A 14144-nucleotide genomic window follows, 5' to 3' on the forward strand; every position below is an offset into this window, starting at 1 on the left:
AGGTAGGCATATCAACATAAAATGTTTCTGAATTAATATCCCTAATCACAAAGAGCGACTAGAATGTACCTATCTATCTATCTATCTATCTATCTATCTATCTATCTATCTATCTATAGTTCATAGAACCAGGTAACACAGAAGTCCACATATCTATCTCTGTTATTGTTCCTTCATGGGGTCATGGTTAATTCAAAACATTTGAACCCAGAGAGTGTGCCAAAAGAGCTAAAAGAATATAGCTAAAGGATGGCATAGATGCACTTCTCCCTATTCCTTCCTCTAGAAAAAGTTAAAACCCCTGGACAGTACATGTAAAACAAATACAAAACTATTCTGAAAGATAAAAATAAATGCACAGATCAGTCAGGGGTCTTGGACTATTAAAAACAATTTGGCATTGAATTCTCTGGACTTTTTTCATTGCCTTATATATTCTGTACTGGATGCTGGAGAAGACGGCAGCAAAGAAATACCAACAGGCACAGACACCAATCAAACAAACGAGACAAGAAAACCAAGAATAGGTTGGGTTAGTAAGATAGAACATAGTTTTTTGTTTGGTTTTTTTGGTACTGGGGCTTGAACTGGGGACTTTGCACTTGTGAGGCAGGCCTCAGAACCAGAGTTAAATCCCCAGCCCAGATAGCACAGTTTAGATACTAACCGCTCAACTCCAGCCAAGTACCATAAGGAACATTTGAGTGCTGTTCCAACCTGTTGGCAAAGTCTTGGGTGTGTGTGAGGGATGTGCTTGACTGCCACCCTCATGGAAAGGTAGTAAAGCACCATCCTTTTCTGTTGGGGGTGCTGACTGGAAATCTATACCTCTGCCCCTGCTGACAGTAACTAGGCAGCACTGCTTCTCCGGCTGCTAAGGATTCGGAGAAAGCCTGCTGACAAGATTTAAATAGGTTCACAGTCTTATAATATTCAAAAGTACATAATATAAAAATCATTCATGGTACCAAAACCCAGGAAAATCTCAACTTAAATGGGGGATGGGGGACAATAAGCAGATGTTGTCTTGGTCTATTTTGTGCTGCTATAACAGAATACCACTAAATGAGTAATCTAATGAACACTATCTCATTGGCTCATGGTCCAGAGGGTTAGGAAGTCAAACAGAGGGGCCAGATTCCAGTGAAGTTCTTCTTGCTGCCTCCCTAGTTCCATAAAGGCAAAGAGAGGGATGAAGAGAGTAAACAACTGCTTGCATGTGCAAGCCAAATGCTGCCTTTTTTCCAAAGCAAAGAACTGACTTCTAAAATAATGGGACTAATCCACTCATAAAGGTAAACTGAAAAAGAAATAGATTACCCAAATTAAATAACCAAAAATCCAAAAGAATATATCTACCACCTAAGTCTTTGGAGTCCTGGAAGAAAAGAGAAGAATGAGAATAAAAAAGCATTCAAAGAGATAATGACTGGAAATTATTCCAAATTTTTGTAAGAGGTATAAACCTAAAAATTTAAGAAGCTACATAAATTCCAAATAGTATAAGTTCAAATAAATTCCCACCAGGATATTAATAATCAAACTTTAAAAAATCAAACCAAGAAAAATAATCTCAAAAATAGCCAGAGAAAAGTGACACTTGTACCAATAAGACTTCCCTAAAACATCAGACTTCACATCAGAAATCATGGAGGTCAAGTAGAAATGGCAACATTTTCTCAAGTACTATTACGAACTGTTAGCCAAGAATCCTATATTCAGCAAAAATATCCTTCAGAAATGAAGGGAAAATCAGGATATTTTTAAGATGAAGCAAAACAGGACTTATCACTAGTAGACCTACTCTTTTTAAAAAAGTGGCTAAAAGAAATTATTGAAACATAAAATGAAATGATAAAAGAAATCTTAGAATCTCAAAAGGGAAGAAAGATTAACATAAAAAATAAAAATGTGGATAATACTTCTCTTGAGTTCCTAAATCATGCCAGGTGGTTGAAGCACAATTTATAACTTTCTATTGTGGTAAACATATATATATACATACACACATATATATGAATATGTATGAATATATATATGAAATACTTTAGACAGTCATAAATGGGAGAAGATAAAAGAACTTAAAGGTATTAAGGTTCCTCTATACTTCAAATGAACAAGTAACATGTTGACACTAGTAGACTGACAATTTAATTATTTATTTATTTGCTCTTTTTATTGAGTTTATTGGCACATTTTAGGTATACAGTACAGTTACATTCATTATTGGGATCTTGTACCTTTACATGACAGGTCTTGGTTCTCATTTTTTCCCCTTGTCCCTGCCCTCCCTTCACCCCCTCCTCCCCTCCCCACATACAAACACTTTATTTCCATCCTTTCATTTTCTCACATTTTTTTCTTCTCCCTTATTATCCCTCCCCTACCCTTCCCACTTTCCCTACACCTTTAGCCCTTTTCTTCCTATTTCACATTGTTACTTATCTCATTAGGATCTTGTGTACTATTATAGTTTTTCACACCAGAGAAACTATTTGGTATTTACACATGTGACTTATTTATTTCACTTAGGAGTATATCCTCCAAATATCTATTTTCCTATGAATGAATCTAATTTCTCATTCTTTATGGCTGAGTAGTATTCCATTTTATAGAAAAAACACAACTTCTTTATCCAGTTTCCAACTGATGGGCAAATGGGCTGTTTCCAAGTTTTAACTATTAAACTGTGCCGCTATAAGCATAGGTGTGCATGTATCACTGTGAGATGATTCTTTTAATTCTTTTGGAAAGATACCCAGCAGAGGTATGGCTGGGTCAAATGGAACCTCTAGTCCCAGCTCTTTGAGGTATCTCCATATTGATTTCCACAGTGGTTGCTAGACTGATAATTTATATATGTACAATATAATAACTGGAACAAGCACTAAGAAGCTATTTGGACAGGTATCAAATACCATATAAATATCAAATAAAAGTCAAATTAAAATTTTTTATGTAACACACAGAAGATAGGAAAAAAACTGGAGAAAATAAGAAAAATAATATATAAAAACTAAAATGAAAAACTTAAAGCTTAACATATCAATATTTTAAAAATGAGTATGGCTGGACTGGCTGCTGGCCCATATTCCTCAGTAGCCTATTATTCTCTAACCCTTCATTTCCTAAAATGAAAGCTTTAATTCTCAGACTAACCAAGAATGGTTAAAGTCACATTTTCTTCTATGATTTCTTTTTATATTTTTGACTTATTACAAAGCCATAGACTCTGAAATGAAAGTAACAATTAATCACATAGCTTTCAAATTAACTGAAGCTATCATATAATATTCAGTACCTCCACTAAACCTAGACATTTAAAATATTTCAGAATTAAATTAAGCTGTTTATCTACCCTACCTCTGCTTCTTAACTGTGTATGAGGACAATGTTATAATATTACCACAAAGATTACATGCCAGCATGCACTGTGGTTAGAAATGGAAAGAAATCTCTGATATAAGTCCTTCTGTGTCCTGAGATAGTTCAACTGAAAATAGTCCATACAGAAAGATGAATATAAACTCTCTTCTGTGAGTAGTTTGCATAAGAACAACTGAATTCCATAAACTAGGCACTGCTTACAAGGTGACTCTAAAAATAATCTGAAGGATATAATCAAAGGAATTAAAAATCCAGAATCAGTTTCCTTTACCCTTCAGTGTTAAAAGACAAAGACATTATATTAAGTTCAAATGGTTTTGGGGGGCCTGTTGGTCTGATCATTAATCTGTATATATGACAATATATAACTTTATATATATTAACTTTTGGTCAGTAAACTTTATGGTTGACTTACAAACAAATGAATCTGAAGCTGGCAAAATAAAAAGGAGGCAAAATGCAAAGGAGGGAGCAAAAGAATTGAGGTCTGTTATGTACACGTGCCAATTCCCTACAGTAAATGTAATCGTTACGTACTGCAAACATGTACTAATGAAAGTTTTTTTTTTTAAAACTGCACTCTCCTCAATTTCTTATCTCATTCAGTTTTGATAGAAGGGTTCTCTATCTTGGGTAATGTTGTGATTGTTTCAGTGGCTATAGCTTAAGCTGTCCTAAGCAGAATTAGTGTAATTCTTAAAAAGTGGTATTATTTAGTTTCATGAACCACTCTTGAAAAAAACTCCAAAGAATAGAACATATAAGTATATCATAGTACTGGCTCCACAGCTCCCAAATTTAGAAAACCACTCCATCCCTAGTTCCTAGGGCACTTAGCCCAGAACAAAATTATAGCCCAGAAACTCAGTGCTTAGTCTAAACTGTAAGCCAAAGGGTTGTCATAGACTACAGAAAAGATTCAACAATACTGAGGAGGGAGCCTGAGCTTATTGCTCAGTATAGAGCACTTGCCTTAGAAGCACCAGACCCTCTATCAATCCCCAGCACTGCAAAAGGAAATTTGTTTTTCATCAGGAGATTTCTTCTTGGTTTGATCTATGCCAGTCTGACAAAGTTTATGCTAATTGTTCAGAGGCATAACCTGTGTACTCAAAATTGAGAAAAGAAATTTTTAACCATCTATTTTGAGATGGAGAGAGAAATCCACCTCTACACACTGTTTGTTCTCTCATAGAAGGGCATTTAAGCTATTGCTACTTTCAGCAAAGTCTAGAGATTTACCTGAGTAGCATCTGTCATCTCATTTGACCTCCCTCCCTCCCTCCTTCCCTTCCTTCTTTTCCTTTCCTCCCTCTCTCCCTTTTCTCTCTTTTTTCTTTCTCTCTCCTATATATTCTCTCTCTCTAGTATATTCAAAACTTCCTAAATTGCCATTTCCTCTCTCAGTCCTATGTTTCTAGTGTTTTGAAAATAAAGGAGGAAACCCGGCGCAAAAATAATGAGCAAAATAAAAGATAGATCAGTTTCGGGGATTTAGCTCAGTGGTGTCGCCTCCCACCTCGCAAACAGAAGGTCCTGAGTTCAATCCCCAATACCCCGCCACAAAAAAGATAGATCATAGGAAGTCAGGAGATAGTTCCCAAAGAAGGGAATCAAGAGTTGAAGAGAGGGGAAGGAAAAGGGGTAAGGAATGATAAAAAGGAATTTGGATGTGTTATATACATAGATCAATTCCACACAAAGAATGTAAACATTATGTATGAAACATGTATGAAAAAAATTCAAAAGGGAAGAGGATCAAAGGATGGGAATGAAAAAAGGAATTAGGATGTGTTATATACATGTACCAACTTCCCACAAGTAATGTACACATTGTGTCCTCCACTTGTATACTAATAAACTAAAATAACTTTTTTAAAAGAAGAAAAAAGAAACCATATTTTCAAAAGAAGCAAATCATGACTCTTAAAATGAACATGTCTTGAAGGTTTCATTTACCATCAATTAAGTAAAGAAACAAGGCAAATCATTCAAAGAAGTCAAGGAAGCACAGAATTTTATGAAGCAAGGAATGCTGAAATGAGTATGTGAAAGGTGCAATACTGCTTCTGTGTCGGGGTGGGGAGGTTGGGAGGATAAGAGAAGTGAGAAGTGTCCTTACACAGAAGGATCTCATTTCCATGTTATGGCCAAGAACTGCTTTATTATCCGTTATTTTTAATTTACAGAGTTGTAAAATAGCTCCCATAAAATCAGATAACCACAAAGGGTTGTACAGGTCTCGAAGCGACAAAGTGTTCTACTAGAGTCCACATTTTCCCTTACTAGCACCCCAAAATTGAGCTGAACGTAGGCTCCGTGACATTACATACCATTCACATTCTGTTGTGTGCTGGCCTTTCTTACCTTCTGTGGCAGATGTCGTCTCTAATAGCTCATTTCCAGGTCATTGGCCATACTGAGATCACACAGTAGGAGTGATCTTTAAATGTGTGCACGACCTGCTCAAGTTCTCATGAGAAGTCCACGTGCAGGGCTTCTGAAACTGTTCTGTGCATGTGTCCTGGGATTTTACAAGCAGCAAGTCATGCCTACTTACCCAGCCAGTCTTAGCCACACCCTGCCTCCCTGAGTTGGAGCAGCTCACTTATTGTTCCCCACCAGGGTCTGGCACTCAGAAGGAAACCCTCTTCAGTTCACACACACACATGCACATGCATCTCTCAGCTGCCTTGTACTTTAAAGCAGAAAAAGTGAGCTGTCTTAAAATTATGTCCAAAGATTTCATTTTCCCCTACAATTGGATTATAATTTTAGCTCCTCCAGCTATTTAGCTCTCCGAGGCCCACTAGAATCTGCCAAGAAACCCAGGAGGCCTGTGTAAACCAAGGACAAGCTCTACAGCCTGTGTGGTAAAGCCCCCACTGGGGGACAGTACTCAGAATCTGCTTGCCCTCTGGTTTTCTCTTGGCTGTCTTCTTTAGCCAACTGTGGGTCCTGGGCATTTGCTGAGTTCACCCCATAAAGAGAGCCACTTTCCTGCGGATAAGCTTCCACAGAGAACAGCAAGTTCACTGTTACCACAAACCCCATGGGTAGAGCTTGGCTTTGGTTTTGCCAGTTGAAAGCTAACTGTACTGCTGTTCAGACAGATTGCATTAAATCACCACAATCAAGAATCTGCCCAAGCTGAAACTTTCATCTAAGAGTATCATTTTCTACCAAAGTTAATTTTATTCATCTGTTTCTCCAGGTTTTCTGTAAATGGCCCAAAGCCTGACATTCTGCTGGATTTAACTCAGCTCCATGCTGCAGACTGCGCCATTTCCCATAGGGAAGGGACAAGTGTAATGAAAGTTTCCGTAAATAGATCAGCTTCATGAGGAATGGGTGGATCTGCAGCCATAGTCCTCAGCTGGGGGGCAGTCCCTTGGAGTGCAGGAGGAAGGGAGCAGTAGAGATAGGCCAGAAGCATCAGGACAAAGTGCCATTCATTCACATAAAAGAAAATATAAAAGTGGGGAAAAAACTACTTCTCCAATACAATATTATATCATCTGCTTGAGTTATACCTATTTTATATTTCACCAAGACAAAAAAGGACTACCCACTTAGCCATCCTACAATACCAATACCAATTGTAGGATGCATCCCACCTACAAGGAAGTTAAAAATGAGAGAAAAAGTCTTAGAATTGGTGAAGCATAGTAATACTGTAACATTAATAATAACTAAAAGTTAAGGGTGGTGACTATATGCTGGGCACTGTTTAAGCCTTTACTTATTTAGTCCTAATAATATTATTCCTAAACTCTACAGAAGGAAACAGAAGTAAGGCAATATATATATATTATAGCTACACAGATACATTATTACAGAGTGGAGCCAGTAGGTCTGATATCTCTGTAGCTTGTCTGGAAGATGTAGAAAGACAAAGAGAAGTTGGGGAGGGGAAATCACTTGCCATCCTATCACTGAAAGACTATGTCAAAAATGTGAACTGTTCAATTTCAACTGTTCAAAACTGCTCAAAGCATTTGAACAAATACTACAGCAAGACTTAAAGAAAAACAAATCCTTTACTTGTTTGGGCAGTCCCCTGACCCCCATCACTTCCCTCTCCCTTGTAGTTGTAACTCCTTGTTCTGGTACAGATACAATTGACAACTATGTCCTATAAACAAAATTTATGACACTCTGTTCTCATATGATTCATAAGACATTGTCTTCTTTCAAAGCAGTTACAAAACAGTCTGCCCTTGTCGTGTTCCGGTAAACTCACTTGCTACCTCACTAGAAAAAACACCTCCTTCAACAAAATGTATAAAAACTAGGGGCTGAGGATTTAGCTCAGTGGCATGGTGCCTGTCTCACAAGTGCAAGGTCCTGAGTTTGATCCCTGGCATCTGACCAAAAAATGAAGTATAAAAATTAGAACTTCTCTTTGTTCAATGCTCTTCCTTTGGCAGGAGTCTGTTGAGGTGGTGTTTACCTTGAACCTAAATAAAGTCCTCCTGTTTCAGTCCCACAACAATAAAATTTTCTATGAGACTTTATTTAATGATTAGTAGTTTTTAAATGTTAATTTTAATAGGAACTAAACAAAACTAATAGTATTACCCTGAAATTCCTGCCCAACATTCTAGAGCATTCCCTTATGACTCTTTTAAACCCCAACATTTTATAGGGAATCCCAGCCAATCACCTCCTTGCTTTGCCATTATTAGATTAATTCAGGCCTTCTATGGCTTACTTCATTTCCATATGATGTTTAAGAAGCTATCCAGTAATAGGATGTTTCTTATGGCAGTGCAAAGTTCCTCTCTTAGACCCTTGACGCTCACAAAATCCCACTGAATTTTTGCAGAAAATGATCCCAGACCCCTTGAGACACCATATGGCAAGCAGTGAGATACGAAAGTCAGAGTAAGATTTCTGGGCAGCCAACAACCTCAGAGGACTAAGCCTTTCCAAGGCTTTAGAGCTCTTCCAGCTGCCAGGAACTGGATAAAATGGAGGTCTCTGGGTGGGACAACGGCACTGAGCCCTCCGCAGTGTTGTCTGACATGTGAGAAAGCAAATGGAGCTTAAAGCATGTGAAAAACAAAGTTAAGGTCCTTGCTTGTTACAAATGACATCAGCCATTCACACACAGAGCCAATCCAGACAACAGCGATACAGAATTACTGCATCCTCAGTAAAAAAAGGAACACTTCATGCTGTGAATTTTCCCCCTTTACATATACAGAAGAAAATCGGGGTGATGTCTCATGTTTTTAAGAACTACACAGACCCCACATGGATTGGGAATTCTTTTGTACAGAAAATACACATATCGTACAGAAATAAACTTGTGGCTGCTATAAGTCTTCTCAAATTAAGGAGGGGCAGGCCTGGCTGCATTCTTAGAAGCTTAGGAGTTTTGTGAGGGATTTTAAATGTTGAGTTTTCGTCCTGCAAACAATATAAATATCATCTTACCTGTTTAAAGAAAAGATTAATTGCAGTGACTGTTCATACTTTAAAATTTTGCTTATAGAACACAATCTTCATTTCACAGAGTAGTATTTCTCATACTGAAAAAAGCAGACATCGTCTTGGGATTTTATTAAAATTCTTCTCTCTAGCTTAACTCCCAAATTTGAGAAATATTGGTCTGGTATGTTTTTACAAATCAAGAACTGTAATACATAACTATAAGTTGGCATTAGTCCCCCTGTATTTTAGTTTCTCCTCTACACTGTCTCCCTTGAATGAGACAAAGTCAGGTGAGAGTCATATGTATAGTTCTTTGAGTTATATGCAGATAAAATTGAAGGAATTAATTGTTTTAAGGATAAATGTAGTTTTTGAATAGGGGTGCAGATTTTCACAGATTAGAAAAAATTCCTTCTTAGCCAGAATCCTTGTGAGGATGAGACTAATGGACAGGTTCAGAGTGGCAGATCAGCTCCTCTGCAGGCACAGAACTTCCCAGTCTGTGATCAGCACAGAGGCCTGGGTGGGAGAAGTATGGGGCTTGCTTTGGCCGAGTGAGCTGAAGAGGAAAGTCTTGGCGGAGAGGGTTGATGCAATTAAGGAACAGGTGAAAGTGCATATAATTAAGACAAAGAATAATCACTCCTGGGAGACCGCCAAGCAGTGTGTGTCCCAGCACCATCCAGAGTTTGAAGTATGCTAGATAGCAAGCAGCTTTCATGGAATTGAAGAGTATGTAGTCTGGGAAATCACTGATGCTAGTGATCACAAGACACAGGTAGATCAGTGCATCTCCAGCTTTAACTTGCACACCGTCCACCTGGGGCATCTTGTTAAAATACATAAATCATAGTCCATTTCCTGCTGCCACAACTGGCTATCATAGTCTCGCTGTCTCACTTTGAGTAGTTCCCATAATCTAATGAGCACTAATGTCCTCATTTGTAAAATGGGGAATACTACAATAGTGTCTACCTCATGAGGTTGATTGCAGGTGAGGTAATGCACATAAGTGTTTTTCAGTTCATAAGAATTCAGTGTACACTGACCATAATCCTGATTATTCTTTCACCAGCATTGTTAGACAATAGCCAGAAACCTCACCCTGGAAACTGTCAGACCACTTCGCACAGAGGCTTGCGTTGCCGAGGTGATGAGGTGGAAGTATGACACGAAGCTGCTGCTTCCTTCTGAGACTAACAGAATGTGTCCTTTTTTCCTCACATTTTTTTCACTCTTATTCACTCAACAAATAGTTGCTGAATGTCACGCCATGTGTCAGAAAAAAAAAATTGGGTAACAAGACAAAGTCCATGTCTTCCTGGAATGGACAATTTAGTGAGATAAGCGTGCCCCCAAGCTAAATACATAAATATATAGTACATTGTATGTGATAAGGGCTGTGAAGAAATGTGAGTCTGAGGAAAGTAAAAGTTGTAAAAGTAGAGAGCTGTTTTAGTCAGAGATGGCTTCAATAGCTTAAATATACTTTAAAAGATTTATTTCCATATAGACTGCATAACTCATGATCAGACATTAGGTCATTTGCTTCTCTCTATATTTCCAGTGTTTAACAATGTGGCTGGGCTATGGACATGTTTAATAGATATTGATTAAATAAAAGAGATATCGAATGAAGGAATGAATATTAGATTCTGATATAAACCCTAAGTCAGAAAGCAGAAGCCCAGAGAGATTTACTTTTTCGAGATAAAATAGAGTGCAAGAAAGATTCGTAGGGAAAGTGGGAAGGGTAGGGGAAAGGTAATAAGGGAAAAGAAAAAATATATGAGAAAATGAAGAAATGGAAATAAAGTGTTTGTAAATGGGGAGGAGAGGAGGGGGTGAAGGGAGGGCAGGGACAAGGGGAAAAAATGAGAACCAAGACCTGTCATGTAAAGGTACAAGATCCCAATAATGAATGTAACTGTACTGTATACCTAAAATGTACCAATAAACTCAATTAAAAAATAAAGTTTGTTGCAAAGATAAAAAGATATCTTGAGTCTAAGAATGCTTGTTTCAAGTCAAGGTCTTTACTGTGCCATCTTATATATGCCTAAAGCATCTTTGTTTTAAAAATACCCTATGTGTTCCTCTTGCAGTGTTGACTAGTCTTGGCTACTGGAATGGAACTCTGAGAACTTGTTTTTCTAGTCTTTTACTGTTTACCCTTGAGTAGACAAAATGTTTCACCAAAATTCCAACGGTATATATGCTCACCTGATAAACCAGCTGTTTGATTATAAATCACAAGATTTAGAATGTGCAGCTGGTCAAAGACTAGAACAGTTCCCACTGAGATCTCTTAGGATTCTTTCAGAAAGAAAAAATAAATTTTGGACAATAATTCTCAAGCTTTGGCCCAGGACAACTTTCCCCCTTAAAAATTATTGAATACCCCAAAAAACTTTTGTTTATGTGGGTTGTATCTACTGATATCCACTGTATTAAAAATGTTAACTATGTAAAATTTAAAATATACTTATTAATTTACTTGAAAGTAAAAATAATAGGCTCATTACACATTAATATACCATTTTTAATGAAAATATAAACATCTCCTCTAAAATAAAAATGTACATAATGAAATAGGAGGCATTGTTTTGCATTTCTTGATAATGTTTTTAATGTCACCCTTAACAGAAGGAAGCTGGATCTTGCTGCTTCTGCATTTGATTTGTTGTGGTCCACTTGTCATTTAGCCTCTGGAAAATTCCACACTCATGAGAGAATGAGTATTTAAAGGCCAAATAACATTTTAGTATTATTACAAAAGCAGTTTTGATCTTGTAGTTTCCAAAAATAAGGTCAAGACCCTGGTCTGTTGTTATTCTACCAAAAAAAATTGCATCCTTGAGAGCATATGGAATTTTCTTATAGTTTTTATTCTCTAGAGCTAACATTCCCTTAAAGTCATCGATAAGATTTGCTCAAAGAAAGTGAAGATATTAAAACAGTAAAATACATTAGGGTAGCTGCTTTTTGCGTAAACACAGTGAGGACAATGAAATTCACTATGTCATTCATTTTTTTATCAAAATGTCACAGAGCTTTGCATGTTAGGTCCTCGAAATACCAATATATTTATCCCAAAGGTTTTCCCATTTTTACTACTACCACCATCGCCTACCTGTTCAGACTCTTTGCAGGGAACTGGTTTACACAGTGGTGTAGGCAGGTTAGGTAAGTCCATGGGGTAGGCCAGCAGATTGGAAACTCTTAGACAGGGGTAGAAATTGCAGTCTACAAGCAGAATTTCCTCTTCAGATAAACCTCAGTTTTGCTTTTAAGGCCTTACAGGTGATTGGGTGAGGCTCACACATGTTACTGATGGTAATTCCCTTGATTTAAGGTCAACCAATTGTAGATGTCAACCACATCTACGGAGTAATTTTACAGCGACAAGTAGATTAGTTTTTGATTAAATACAAAACTGGGTACTGTAGCCTAGCCAAGATGACACATAAAAGAACCATCATAACACACAACATCTGTTAATGAATGAGTAAAAGAATTAATTAATGGAGCATCCTTACTTTAGGATGAAAATAGCCTAGAAGGAGCAATGCATATGTAAATAGATGGTTATACAACAGTAAAGCAACTATGATGTCTTAAGGGAGGCAATCAGTGCCGTATACATCCCAAATAGTGACAAGTCATACATGTTGAGATTGCAATGCTGGATCATTTTTAATTAGCTATGAGATTTAGCAAACATTTCCACTAGTATGAAGATAAGTTGGACTTTTTGTTTTAGTTAAGATTTTGCTATGTAGGCTGGCCTTGAAGTTATTATGAAGACTAGGCTGGCACAATCCTCCTTCTCAGCTTGCCAAGTGCTCAGATTATAAGCATACACTACCACTTGGACACATCTTCATAAAAAAAGTTGGAATTCTTCATTCCGAGAATCAGGTAGAGGCTTTCAACTTGCTCAGAAAACATTTTCCAGGATAACTTCTGTTTGTGGTGCTTCCTGGTTTTATACACACTTGACCAGTGAAAGAGGTTATAGGTATGGAAGCTACATCTGAGCTTGTGGCATTTTCAGTTAAGACTAAAGCCAATGAAAAGACAGATCTTTTAGTGAGGGGCTGGTGCCAATAGAAAATCATAGAACCTTCTTGCAGACAAGTGTTAGTGAGCTTCAAATATGTTGAACGCCTTTGTTGTTGTTGTTGTTTTGATTTGATTTGGTTTGTTTTTTTTTTGAAACAAGATCTCACTATGCAGTTCAGGCTGTCCTTGAATTCACTATGTAGCCCATGCTGTCCTCAGACTCATAGCAATCCTCCTGCCTCAGCCTCCTGAGTGCTGCTACAACAGGAGTACAACACCACACCCAGCTTTTGAACATCAAAAAATGGAAATAAGGTCTTTGTAAATAGGAAGGGGTGGAGGAGTGAAGGGACGACAGAGGAATGGGGGAAAAATAAGAGCTAAGATGAGTCATGCAAAGGTACAAGTTCCCAAAGATGAATGTATTTGTATTGAATAACTAAAATGTACCCAAAATTAATGAAAAAAATAATAAAAATAAAGGACAAAAATATGTTTCTTTTTACAAACTTATGAGGTCTTTATGTTAGAGCTATGAAATGGATAAAATTGCAGAGTCATTAATAGATTTGTACTATACTTTTTTTCTAAACACAAGGTTAATGCATGGTTTCATTCACAATGTAAAATATTCAAGAAATACACAATCATAAAAAATGACGCATAAAATTGTACTCTTTCTTTTCCATCACCACAATCCCACTTTATTTATGTGCTGGGCCTGGTTTTATTGGAACACTTCATCTAATATATGTCCATGTAATCTATAATATGTAAGTCATGTCTGTAAGGTGAGAAACCTTTCTAAGAGGTGGTTGGTTGTTAATTTATCATATGTATAAGAATTAAGAAATTTTATGATCACTTCCTTAATATTTTATAAATTAAACTTTGTGTTTGTAGAGCATACAATACTGAACTTTTATCACCAACATTGAAATTCAGTGTATTAAAATGTTCATAAAAACCATACTTTTGATGGTAGCATTTAATCAAATCTTTAAATCTTTCAATATACAAGGAAATGACTGAACCAGTGGTAAGAACAGTAATAAACTATAAAATAGGTGTGAAATATTAGAGGGATGGTCTAGTGAATTACATTGAAATGAAACAGTATAATAAAGAATGTAGGCAGGAAAACCTTGAAAAAAAATATCAGAAAGAAGACCAGATTAAGGCTTATCAGACAGAGAAACAAGATGAAAATAATCAACACCAAAGGGCAAAGTATAGGAAATAGTTTTTTTTTT

The sequence above is a fragment of the Fukomys damarensis genome, unplaced genomic scaffold (assembly GCF_012274545.1).
Source record: "Fukomys damarensis isolate Sample0158 unplaced genomic scaffold, DMR_v1.0_HiC HiC_scaffold_9, whole genome shotgun sequence".
In the NCBI taxonomy this organism is placed as follows: domain Eukaryota; kingdom Metazoa; phylum Chordata; class Mammalia; order Rodentia; family Bathyergidae; genus Fukomys; species Fukomys damarensis.